This window comes from Danio rerio, chromosome 6, assembly GCF_049306965.1.
Source record: "Danio rerio strain Tuebingen ecotype United States chromosome 6, GRCz12tu, whole genome shotgun sequence".
Classification (NCBI taxonomy): domain Eukaryota; kingdom Metazoa; phylum Chordata; class Actinopteri; order Cypriniformes; family Danionidae; genus Danio; species Danio rerio.
The window spans coordinates 8,156,176-8,170,702 of record NC_133181.1 but is presented as its reverse complement, the minus strand read 5'-3'; positions in this window follow the sequence as shown (position 1 = coordinate 8,170,702).

The window sequence follows — 14,527 nt, the reverse complement described above, 5'->3', positions numbered from 1 at the left end:
TCTTTAAAGGCTTGCAAAAGCTTCTTTGTGTGGAAAATTGTGGAAAAGAAACATTGTCCGTTATGTTCGGTGTAATGACAGCATGAATCAAACTCAATGAGGGAATCAGGCTGATGGTGCCAGCAAAGAATCCGTAATTATTAGATAAGGTCTGACCTTACTGAGATCCAGATACTTCATTCTTATTCCCTCGTTGATTCTGCCTTGAACTTATTGAAACTACCCCTTTAGGCTTTGATCCAAATAGTGTCATTTTGTTGACTGTCACTTTAAATTCAAATGAGATTGTGCTCTTTAAAAAAAAAGCGGAGCTACAACGGCCTGTGCATCAACATAGTGGCAGATTAAAAACAGGACTAATGTTTGTGCTTCAATTATGCGTCCTAAAACTCCATATTTCTAATTCTCTTATGGTGCGTTCACACCAAAAACGACTTGAACATGAACATTTTACTTGTTCAACTTCATTCGCATGTGAAATTCGCTTCACAATAGATGCAGATTCACTTCATGGGCAGGGCTTCTGCCTGTCCAGTGACTCTAGTCTTGTTGCTAAATGGCTAACATGTATTTTATTGAGAGAGTAGCTGTGCTTTATGTGCTTTAAGAAGGCTGAAAAACAGCATAGATTCATTCAGCGCTGTGTCTGAGTCCACTCAATCGTGATTTCAGAGGTGCACTCAGCTCTGTGAGTTTATAAACTCCTCCAGAAACTATACCTGCATGATGGAAGCTTACACCGGTGCTTTTGACTGAACCGAGTCCAGTTTCATGAGCTGTTGTCCGGTGTCAGCAGCAGGATTTTTCCTCGGGACACCAACAACAGGCAGTTTGTCATACTCACGCCATACTAGAGCGGGCTCCTGAGTGGTTAACACAGCTCGAATGTCAGCTAAAGTTCTGAGTTTCCAATCAACTGTTAAGCACATCAAATGAGCAAAACATTCAATTCACACCGATTCATATGCGCGAATTGCGTCATTTGTGCTGCCTCATTTGCACGAATCCTGTCATTTGTGCCGCCCAATTTGTGTGACTTGTGGGATTCATGCCATCTCATTCACGCAAATGTCGTCATTCGTGCAGCCTCATTTTGCACGAATCTCATCATTCGTGCTGCCTCAATCGTGCGAATCGAGTCATTCATGACCACTCACTCATGCAAATCTCGTCATTCTACCGGCTTATTCATACAAATCTGGTCATTCGTGCGAATCACATTATTCGTGACGCCTCATTCGCGCAAATCGCGTCATTCGTGCATGATTTTGCGAATAATACCAAATTTTTATATTCGATTTTGCGAATGATACGAAATATTCATCAGAGATTTTGGTCCATGCGAATAAGGCGGCACGAATGACACGATTTATGCAAATGAAAATGAAAGTGTTTCTGCAGACAGTGTATATCATTCATTAATTTTTTTTTTGGCTTAGTCCCTTTAGTCATCAGGGGTCGCCACAGTAAAATCACATCATTTTTGCTGCCTCATTCTCGCGAATCGTTTTATTCGTGCCACTTCATTGGGGTGAATCGCATCATTTATGCCTTCTCATTGGGGTGAATTGCTTCATTCGTGCCGCCTCATTGGGGTGAATCACATCATTCATGCCGCCTCTTTCGCATGAATCGTGTCATTTGTGTCATCTTATTTACACGAATCGCGTGATTTGTGCCGCCTCATTGGGGCGAATCGCATCATCCATGGCGCCTCATTCGCATGAATCGTTTCATTTGTGCCACCTTTTTTGCGCAAATTGCGTCATTCATGAAGCCTCATTTGCGTGAATCGCGTAATTCATGCCACCTCATTAGCACAAATAGCGTTATTCGTGCTGCCTCATTTGTGCGAATCGAGTACTTTGTGCCGATTAATTTACGGGAACAGTGCCGCAGGTTGCGTGATTGCATATATGCATTGACCATATAAAAAAATGGGGCTTTCCCCCTTCTAATGACATGTATAAAGGGAGAATGCCAATCAAAGTGTTTCTGCAGACAGTTTTAATCAAGTGTGATTAGAAAAAATACAATGTATCAATTTTTACCATTAGAGGTTGGCTATATTCACACACTTTGGCCACACAACTGTGTTTAAACCCCTTATAAAAGTGATTTTTGCACAATAGGTCCCTTTTAACTGAATGCTAAGGGGTTAAAAAGGCACTTTACCTCTGTTAAGAAAACTTCGAATAGGACTAAAGCAATGACCTTGACAAATGGAAAACTGTAGGTTGCCCTCTAATTTTGTGCTCCACTGTATATATTAAACTGTTGGAGCAGTTTGCATTGAAAGAGCTTAATTTGGAGGAAAGGAACGCTTCAGTAACCACATCACAGTTCACCTGAGCTGTTCTCAGACACACACACTATAAGCAACAGGTGTCTTATTATGAATGACTTTGGTCTTGTCAAGCAAGAAAAGAAGCAATAAAGACAAAAGCAGTGCATGCTGACTAGTTTAACAAAAACCTTTTCATTTCCCTTAGTACTTAAAATGTTTTTAAATGCATCGCTGCAAAAATAAAGCATTTTTCATATCTTGAAGTGAGTCACATCATGAAAGAAGATTTTAATATCTGTGTGACAACAACAGAAATCAATATTTCATTAAGATGACCATAGGCTATGATCTAGAAATGTCCCACGACACGTTGGCGAATATGAAATAAAACAAGATGTGCAGACGGACACTGAATGACCTGCTCTGCCTCACAAGCACTGATGAGAGAAATATTATCCAGAGCCGTCAAGATCATATCGCTGCTGACACTCGCGCACACACATCCTCACACACACCACACCAATGGCGACTTTGAGATTCCTGTGACTTTGAGGATCTTTTTGAGCTGCGTTTCTCTGTCTGTTTGTGTGCTGAGAGACCTGAGGGTCGCTGAGAAGAGAAGATGAAGCGTCTACTGCTGTCACCAATGAGAAATGTACTTGTCCGTCTTGATAAACTGAAAATGAGTCTTACCTTCAAGAAGAGACACAGACCAATAACTTTTTTTGGTCTCTTCTCTGTAAACTGAGGGAAGAGGAATTGTTGTATTGCACTCAAGAAAGAAACAGTGTTGACTTTGCTGTTCCAACTCTCTGAAGATGATCAGTTTGACATAAAGTGCAAAAAAAATTAAATATAAATCACATATGGACTCTCAAACCTCTAAAATGGGTAATTAATACCACAACAAACATAATAAGTGCATTAGCGGTCCTGAGAGCTTTAGACGGAGTTTGATTTGCATAATAAATGGAGTCTCTTTTCCCTTGTTTCGCTTTGTGTATCCATCCAAGACAAATATCTGTTTATCCGTCTTATCTGATCAGCTGGATTTTCTTCATGTGAATTGAGATAAGAGGGACTCATGGTTTAAATCCCCTCTGGTATCTCCAATGAGCGAAAGCAATGATCTCAGAGTCAGTTCATCAAACAAGAAATTGCTATCAAATAACATGCATTTCTGACACATTATTGCAAGTGACTTATTCCAATTCTTATTGTTCCACTTGAGAAATACAGAAGTACACTGTTAACAATCTCCTGTAGAATCTACAGTAAATCACTTACATCAAGAATGCTGTATTTGGAGTTACAGCACCATTTATCTTGCTCTGTGTGTGTGTGTGTGTGTGTATATATATATATATATATATATATATATATATATATATATATATATATATATATATATATATATATATATATATATATATATTTAATTAAATTCAGCTTTATTTGTATAGCGCTTTTACAATGTAGATTGTGTCAAAACAGCTTCACATAAATGGTCATAGTAACTGGAACAGTGTAGTTCAGTTTTTAGTGTTTAAGTTCAGTTCAGTTTAGCTCAGTTCAGTGTGATTTAAAATCATTACTGAGAGTTCAAACACTGAAGAGCAAATTCATCGATGCGTAGCTCTACCAATCCTCAACCATGCGAGCCAGTGGCGACAGCGGAGAGGGAAAAAAAACTTCACCTGATAGGAGTGAAGAAAAAAAACCTTGAGAGAACCAGACTCAGTTGGGCACGACCATTTTAATTTCTCCGCTGGCCAAAAGTCTTGTGCAGAGCTTCAGTCACCGCGGTGGGGGCTGGAAGATGGCCTCAGCGAAGACTTGTCTGTCCCTGGAGCGTCGCTGGAATCAAACTCATGTTCTCCACTCCCCATGACCATCAGCGCAGCAGCAGCTCAGGATATGGCCTGGTCCCGGATATGGAAACCTTGAGATCATCTTGTCGCTGGTCTTGGATCCAATCAGTGACTCCGCTTAATCTGAGGACCTCGGGATGAGTATCCCCAGGTGAAAATATATGTATATGTATATATATGTATATATATATATATATATATATATATATATATATATATATATATATATATATATACACACAGCACCACAGCGTATATACATAAAATGATGTTGACTGAAACTTTCTGTCAAACACCAATCCATGCTTGGCATTGGAAAAACAAGCCTGACCATTAAAAACATCTCAGCAAAGCAAAATTTGGGGGGAGTTTGTTTTTGGCTCCTAAACACCTTTTCTTTATGCTGTCAGTGGGTGTGTTCTGGAACTCCCACCTTCTTAGACATGCGACTGATATTTATACCGCGCATGTAGTTCCTCAATAACAGAGGTTTTGACACGTACAAACAACTCTTTCTGTCTCAAACATTAAAACAAGTAAAACGTGGGCACTCTGCAGTATCTGCAAAGGGAATACTTTATTGACAGAGCAGTTTACAGAGCAAAGAAACTGTCACTAGTCGGATATAATGAATATTTCACTGCTGGGTGGAAAAGAAAAAAAAAAGATCTTAAATCAATCTCTTACCACAAACTCAAGTTAGAGAATCTTGCACATTATGCACGAAATATTGAAGTATAACACAGTTATGGGTCACAAACAGGTGAAATTGAAACATTTAGGGCTCGTAAGCTGTACGTTTCAGTGTTTCCTCAGTAATTGAGCATTTGCAGGCTTTGATGCACGGTTGTCTGCTGAAGTTACCAAAGCTAGTCTGACATAACAAGCGTTTTGATTGTGAAAGCCACACTCCACAACGCTCTGTCTCATGAATGTGCGCCTGTGCTCAGTGAAAAGGTTTTTGGTTTAAAGAACTCCCTTAGGAAAGGAAAAACCCAATGTGTTTTTCTCCGATAATGATTTATAGGGATTCATTCTCAACCTTCTGGCGGCTCACCTTGCCTGCCGTGGCCTTTGTAATCTTCTGAAACTTTCTGAAATTCTTCATATAAACATTCATGAGACAAAATAATGACTCATAGCTGAGTTTTGACAGTCTACTTCTTATTCAGCGGAGCACAAATTTTAGGCGTGATGATACAGTCTTGACATGCTGTTAGACTGAACGTTTTTAATGATACTTGGTGAAAGCCGCAAAGGAGTTTCTGTGACATAAATGGGATGACAGAATTTTTTTTATATATAACAAATGCTTACTGGAGGACAGGATTACTGGAGCTACAGCTGGAGCACAAATCATTCTGAAAGGCATCAAATAAATTTCTGAAGGGGAAAAAAAATTTGCATTTGCGAACCTAAAGTGAATTTTAAAGGATTTTTAATGGAAATACACCAGTGGACTGCTTTTTTCTATTGTTGTTTATGTTGTTGATGTATTTCCTTTTGCATTTTCTTAGTTTGAAGTTTAAGTAAATGAGTTTAAATAGAAAAACTCATCCTCCCTGCAGACACTGGAAGTCAACATGATCTCGGCACCCCAACGTACCCCAACATCATAGGGATGTTGGTTTTTGTTTGGAAATGAAAATCAGGTCAATTTAGCTTAAAAAAATTAAGGCGACCGGTATTTTTACAATGTAAACATGGCTTGAACTATATTTCTTTAATAAGTGTAATTTATGTATTACTAAAACGACTTCCTCAATAACAGTTTTAATAAAATAAAATAAACATTTTCACCAATGTTTTTATACAGCTATGGAATAAATGAAGACAGATTGAAATTTTTCTGGAATTTAATTTAATTTTACGTTAAATATGTACCCGGGCTGCACAGGTATATACCGTTGAAGTCAGAATTATTAGCTCCTCTGTTTATTTTTTCCCAGTTTCTGTTTAATGGAAAGAAGAATTTTTCAACACATTTCTAATCATAATAGTTTTAATAACTCATTTCTAATAGCTGATTAACTTTATCTTGGCCATGATGACAGTAAACAATATTTTACTAGATATTTTTCAAGACACTTCTATACAGCTTATAGTGACATTTAAAGACTTAACAAGGTTAATTAGGTTATTTGTGGTCCATGGTCGCATACATCTGAATAAAAAAAGAAGTAATTTATGATTTATTTTGTAAATTACTATTGATTTTTTTTCTTGATAAAATAAGATAAGATAAATCTTTTTCATTTAGAAAGTGTTTTGTATACAATAAGAAAAAAGTGCCATTTTTTCAGGCATATTTTTATTTACTTTTAAGTTTTAACTTTAGAAATGTCAATCATAAGAAATCATAATTCGTTGAAGTTCATTAATTCAATCACAATATATATATGAATAAAATGAATAAATCCAAAAACTGCAAAAATTCAAGTGGTCTTTTAATCCTTTTCCACAACTGCATATTTTAGATCAGGGGTCACCAATCTCGGTCCTGGAGGGCCGGTGTCCCTGCAGGGTTCAGCTCCAACTTGCCTCAACACACCTGCCTGGATGTTTTAAGTATACCTAGTAAGACCTTGATTAGCTTGTTCAGGTGTGTTTGATTAGGGTTGGAAGGAAAATCTGCAGGACACCGGCCCTCCAGGAACAAGTTTGGTGACCCCTGTTTTAGATAAACAGACTGTAATAAGGTTTGCATGATGTGTGGTCAGTTTGCTCGGTAGCTCACCTTGTACGGTGTTATACTTGTGATGCAGAGCACTCAGATTCGAGTATGGTAAAGCACGTTTTCACAAAAGAGATAAAAGCAATGTAAAATCAAGGTAAACCTATGTGTTTGCAGAGCGCATTTCTTTTAGGTTTATGACATGGTGCATTATCCTGCTGGAAGTAGCCATCAGAATTTAAGTTCACTATGTTCACAAAAGGTCATATGTCACTTGCATTCATTGTTTTCTGACCTAAAATGAAACAAATAACAAACCTTTACTCAAACCCAATCTTAATAAAAGCAAAAACTGCAAAAAAGAAAGAAATTTTCAAGTGGTCTCTTAATCCTTTTCCATAGCTGCATGTTTTTGATAAACCGACTGCAATAAGATTTTTATGATGTTATCCAATAATAATTTATTATTTTCTCAGAAACTCCTCAAGCTGATAAGCTTCCCACAAGCCTTAAAAAAAAAAAAAACTTTTGCAGACGATCCCATAAGAACCCGTCTGCATTAGATTCAAAGGGGGAGGGCAAAATGCCATGCGAGTTATTAAGACATACTCAAGAGGATAGAGAGTGCACTTACAACACTTAGGCTCTGCACTCCAGCAATCTCACGGCATCAAATATAGCGCAAGCATGTGTAGAGCATGTCATTTGTTAAAGGCTTGATCCTCTCTGGCTCGCTGCTCTTGGTGTGTGCCTCAGTTCAGAGCTATGATAATAATGCAGTGCGCAGCCAAGCTAAAAGCAAGACATGGTTGCAGAACTGCAGACACCTTCAATGTGTGTGTAATATTGAAGGCCACAATGATGATGGATAGACTAGGGTCATGGATGGGCATGGTCAGCAACAATGCCCAGGCTGCTGTGTTTAAATGACGCTCTGTTAGTACTAAGGGGCCAAGAAAAAATCCAACAGTGGCTCATTAGAAATACGTGCTTCAGCCTACATTCATACGTACTTCAACATACGCTTGACTGACGTTTTTAGGTTAATGAACTCTACGCCAACAGCACACTAATAATAGTTACAGGAACAAATTATCGACTAATAAAAGTTTATTTTCATGTAGTTCTTTAAACAACCCTAAATAAATGCTGTAAAACAACTTAACAATGTCTAAGATTGAATCGAATACGTTTGGATCACCTATATCTCCATTTGGATGACTTTTCTTGCGTGGTCAGTTTTCTCAGTAGCTCACCTTGTACAGTGTTATACTTGTGAGCGCTCTGGTTTGAGTCCAGTGAAGCACGGATTCACAAAGGAGATAAAAGCAATGTAAAATCAAAGTAAACCTACATGATTGCAGTGCACTTTTCTATTTGGTTAGCTTTCGAAAACACTATTGGTTGGGTTTAGGGGAGGATTTTTAGGTCAATGTTTCAATAGTTGATCTGTATGACAAGCTAGAAGAGTACAAGGACATGTTTCTGAAATTTATAACAAAACCTACCCTAAGTGGCTTAATAATGTACTCTAAGTGAGCATAATAATATTAGTATAAATAGACAGCGCCCTCTAGTGGATTTGCATTAGGAAATATACAACGAAACATGCCCTGTTTTAACAAAATGTAGGTCTAAAATGAGTCTGTGCTGACCAATTAACCCACCGCATTACATCCGCAGCGGTCTGAACCACTGATACAAGACAGGACAGATCCAGAATTTCATGTTGTTTACACAAAGTTTTGACTCTAGCACTGCAACAGACTTTGAGACTTGTCAGAGACAAATATCCATGTCTTAGCTGTCAAAAGCATTGCTGTGCTTCTGCTGCTGTAGCTCATCTTCAAGGTTTGGTGGGTTGTGTGTTTAGAGATGCTCTTGTGCAGAAATCAATAGCATAAGAGGTGTCATTGGGGCAGTAACTATTCAAAAGATACACATTTGTTGCTGGGTGCAGATTACAGGGTGGTTGGCGGTGTTTAACACAGCTAATCAATGCTTGATCCCCCTGTTGCGGCCTAACAGCTATGGGAGTTGGATTTGTAATCAAACAGTTGCAGGTTCAATTCCTGTTCCTGGCCGGGATTGAAGTTGGAGGAGTGAATGGATTGTTTTCCCTCTATCTTCGATACCCAGCTGAGCTCTGGGTGTGTGCTCTCACTCCTCACTCAAAAGTGTGTGCTCTCAAAAGTGTGTGCTCTTAAACCGTACTTAAAAAGGATCACTTCTCCCACTATATCTTAAATAAATAAAATAATACAAAAGTCAAATATTAATTTGACAGCCTCTATAATTTTTCATACCAATGTCAGTGCTGCAGGCTGTGCAGAAAAATATTCAGTCAGAGGTTTAAATCTGATAGATCTAGTCAATTGATAGATTGTCTTTTTTAAAAGGTTTAAAAGACACTTTTTCTTGCAAAATAGTTGTTTGTACCTACATTTAGCCTTAAAGTTAAGTAATACGCATAATATGTATATCAATAGATATGCTCGCACATAAGGTAAACAGTAAAACAGTAACCGCAACCTTTCATGAGCTTGAATATATACACATATTCATGGGTGCAGGAATGTAAACTTGCCATCATTATGCAAAACTTGCCATTATCGACTAATGGGGTGAGCAAAATAATCTTGTTTTTCAATTTGTGATAAGATTATTTTGCTTACCCCATTGGGAGATAATTTTGCTTGATTTAAGGAAAAACTCACTTCATTTTGTCATATTATTTCTTAAAACAAGACAATATGTTTTGCTTGTCTAGAAAATGCTTCTTGATTTGAGAACTTTTAGATATTTGGACTTGAAACAAGACAAAAATCTAAGTAAGAAAAGCATTTTTTGGAGTGTTATAGCTATAAATTACAATTCTGTACCTATTGAACCTCCATAGACAGCAAAGTTCCTAAAGCATTTAAAGCCCAGAAATGTAATAAGAAAATCATCAAACCAGCCCATGGGTCATCAGTGATTTAATCCTAATTCTATGAAGCTATGAGAATACTTTTTTGCACAGAGGAAATCAAAACAGCAACTTTATTATACTATTATTAATTCAATATTAATATTGCTTGAAAATTCAGAATAGCAGCAGAGCAGTTAACTTTTGGCCCTATAAATATCTGCACCAAAGTTTGCCTAATTTATGAGTATATCAAACTATTTGAGGCCCATAAAAGAATGATGTTATAAATATCACACTAAAAATGAGAAATATATAAAGTGCAATTTTTAAAATATTGTCTTTAGTTTTCTCATTTACTGCCCACTGCAGGATTACTACATGCTCAGGCCAGGCTGCCCAGCAGGGCAAACCCAGAACCCTTGCTACACTTACATCCGGCTCAGTGCCACTGTAGTTCAGCGTGCTGCGCGAGAGAGCTTTAATGCCATGCCAAGCCCTCGAGAGGGGAAGAAGCTGGCACGCAATCAGGCCAGCGGTGGCGGAAAGCTCAGTTCTGTGGGACTGGAGGGTGGCACAGAAGGCTGAGAGAGAACTGAGCAAGGCCAGGGACAAACCCATGCGAAAGGGGCAGCGGGCCAAGATCAAAATAAGAATTCGCCTGTAGTGCTAGGATTCAATTCAACCAAATAGTGCGCAGCATAAAAAAATTCTAAATAAATAGTGTCATCAATTTCTCAGTGAATATCTTTCAATGCATTTACAAAATTCCAACTAAATAATACATTTGTATATTTTTCTTGATTTTTCCTCTTCATTAATTAGAAATACACAAGAGTGAAGAGGCTGTGTGAGTGCTGTTATTGCAGAATATCTCATGTATATATATATATATATATATATATATATATATATATATATATATATATATATATATGGATATATATATAAAAGGCATATATGTAAGGAATATATATATTATGCTTTAGTGCTCCCTACCACTGTCGATATTTGTGATATTATACAATATACAATGATACTAGACGATATACAACAGTTTAGCGGCATAATCGTGTAAATAAAAAAGAAAATCAAATACGGAAACTATTTAAAACTCTTTTGTACCAGGAACTACTTTCTTCCGCCATTCCTTCACATCTGCAGCTGACGTCAGAACATCAGAAACCATTGCTACTTCACCAATGTCACTTTAGAGCTAATGTTTGAATGATTCTCTAGTGTAATATCTAAAGTGAAGACAAAACAGGTGATTTTTCGGACATTTTAAGATTATCAGGCTGAACGGCATAAAATGCCATCAGTCTACAGAGATTTGCCAGTATTTCTGTTGCATTTACAACTATATCCTTGACTAAAAAAAGCCTCAATAGTACAATATGTTGTCCAACAGCAGCAATATTTGTCAAACTGTAGAGTATCTTCTGCTTGTTGCTGTATGTGGGTGCAGTAATACACAAGGTTAAAGATTGGATAGGCCGTACTAGTGCTGTTATTTGCAGAATAATGCATGGCTATCAGCCAATAAGATTCCAGAACTGGACAGAACTGTGTGTGTGTGTGTGTGTGTGTGTGTGTGTGTGTGTGTGTGTGTATGTGTGTGTGTGTGTATGTGTATGTGTATGTGTGTGTATATATATATATATATATATATATATATATATATATATATATATATATATATATATATATTATTGTTGTTGCTTTTCTATATCTTGACATTTTGTTCATAAATTTTACTTATAAACGGCATGATAGACTTGAATGGAATTTTTAGGGGTATTTATATTTATCTGTGGTAATTTTGTCCAAATCTTTTATAATTTCAGATTCCAAAGTACTGTCAACTTCAAAAAATAAATACATCTAACATGATAAGACCTTATACAGCAAAGGTTAGAGTATATTGGATCCGCAGCCCAAACCTAAAGTCAGCAGAGCTATTCTGTCAAGTTCACACACAGCCATCAGTCATGGAGTTACACCTGTCTCTGTCACAGCAAAAATCTGCTGCAAGAGACCTTGGTCCAATTTCAGTCAACCAAATTGTTCAAAAAGTGTGCAACATTGTTTTGTATTCATTATCTTTACCCCAACTGCAGCATAAATGTACTGTTGTACATTGCCCTTCGTTGCATTGATGTTACCAAATATCAAAGCACCCAAGAATTGTAGATTCAATTAAAAATACTACAAATATTCATGAAAAACTATGCCAAACATTTTTCCACAGACTCTATCTTAAAAAGCAAGTGCCTGTTTTTTCGTCTGCCAAACGCTGCGGCAGTACTCTTTTAAAACAGACATCATTTACTACAGGGGTCACCACAGCAGTTAAGGCCACCTAATATAGATTGGACCACAAAATCAAACTGACGTCAAACTATTTTACCCCTATTTTAAGACTTAATATAAGTTTTTTTGTGTCCCCAGAATGTGTCTGTACAGTTTCAGCTCAAAACACCCATCACATTATTTATTATAGCTTTCAGAAGTTTGAAATTTTCTGCTCTGAACACAATGTAGCTGTTTTTGTTGCCTGTACCTATAATACTAGTTCTCCCCGCCAATCATTCCCACATGCCTGTCAGAGTGTGCCTCAATCTTCGGCTCGGCTACGTCAGATAAACAGCACAGTGACAGACATGAAGGAAGCAGATCTCGCGTAATGTTTGTGAGAAATACTACAGTAAGAACTTTCCCAATGATTATTTTATGTATTTGTTGTAGAACTGCAACGTTAAATCACACACAATGTCACACACGTCCTGTTTTGTTGATATGATTATACGCGTTACTACAGAGACATGTTAATACGCTGCTGTTAATCAATTCAGTGGGCGGGAAACTGCACACCTACACCAAATTGCGGTAAACCTCAAAATGGGAGGGATTTGGATCCTATTTTATTTAAAAAAAGAGACTTATTGTGTTTATATCACTCTTGTATGACTGTGGACACTAGCGATGTGGGGATCAGCTGAAATGACACCCAAATCCGCGGCTTCATACTAATCATCCACCCGCCACCCAACCGCCACATAGTTTTGTCTGATATATGTATCCGCACCCGACCCATGCCTGAGCGTCCCTTTAATAAATTAATTCTTTGTTTTAGGCATGATGATCGGTCACAGTGGATATGGGGTATATGCCGAGCTAGTGTGTTTCCCATACTGATAAACTTCCGGTGACCTGTTATTGTGAGCTTTTCCCATTTTATACAGTTCCTTTTACAGCATCGATGTTGTAATGTCATTCAAATACAGTGAGTTAAACCGACTTTGGCATTAATTTAGTTGCTCAAACGTAAAACGAGACAAAAAGCAGTTTACTTGCGCACGCCTATCAGAATCGGCAAGCTAGCGCAGAAGCTCCATTGAATACACTGGGGTAAAATAAATGCTCATATTTTAAAGACATGGCGGGTGTAATATACTGCAGTGCTTCTTGTACAATCTGAGACCCACTTTATATCGGATATCACTCAGCCAGTGGAGGTCGCTGATTTTTAAAGAAAACAGACCTTAAACGCGCAGATTTTGCATTGACATACAATTCACCAGAAACGATTAACCCAGGTTACTGGCAAATTAAAAGTCCTATTAGCATGCGGCATATACCCTATTAACAGCAGATTCAGTGAGCTATAATATGCGCATCTGTGATAGTAAAATAATACATTAATTGTAAACGTTTTTAAATGAACATTTATTTATAAAAACAAAAGTTTTCTTCGACAGCGTTTCTTCATTTTTAAATAGATACAGAAAGTAGAAATAAGACATTTTAGGTTTTAGGAACAAAATAACAAAAACGGTGCCACTTCAGCCTAAATGGCAGCTGTTATGTTTACTTGGCCTTTTTCTTCACACTGTGCAAAAACAGAACAGGATCTACTGTGCCTGGATTCGGGCGATTCCGCCTCGCCTCCAAAACGCAGCCAGCTGCACTGAATGAGCGTTCGCTCGCACCACTTGTTGTAGGAATGTACAAGATTTTCCTCGCAAGGTGCTGCAGTTGTGGAAATAAGCGATCTTTTTCTCTCCCAGAACGATTTTCCTCTGATGACTCCATTAACTGAAACTTTGATCAGTAGGCTACTCTTGCACTTCATTGATTATTTTGGTCGTCTCATCTTCCCATTCTGCAAAGCCCACTCTCTGCTTTTTCGCTGTTCAACTGCCATGTCCCGCTACATCCACCCTGCAATTAATCATAATGTATTTTTTTATTACCCGACCAGCCCGACCCACAGATTATCTGCAGTGCCCGTGGATATAACCGCCATCCGTGCATCACTAGTGGACACACTACACCTACACAGAGTTCTGTCCAAACAGCTTACAAAAGATGATTTTCACCATAGGTGCCCTTTAAACATTAACACCATAATTGAAAATTCCAGAGACCTGTTGAATGAAATACTGTATTTTTTGGTGGCACTCTTTAATATTATTGCTCACAATTACAGCAGTGCAATGAACATTATTAGCACCTAATTTTATGAATGTTTAAGACATCTACACTGAAAAAAAAAGATTCATCTGATTTACTACATTTATTTTGAGGTAAGTGGTTGCAAGCAATTTATAAGGGCTGAATTTAAACAATCAAATGAAATTTAGTAATGGTCAACCTATTTTGTTTGTTTAAATTCAACCCATATAAATAGTTTGCAACCACTTACCTTAAAAAATGTAGTCATTCAAATGAACCATCTATTATTTTAGTGTCAGATTTTCCTGCCGTGCTTTGAATCCATTGAG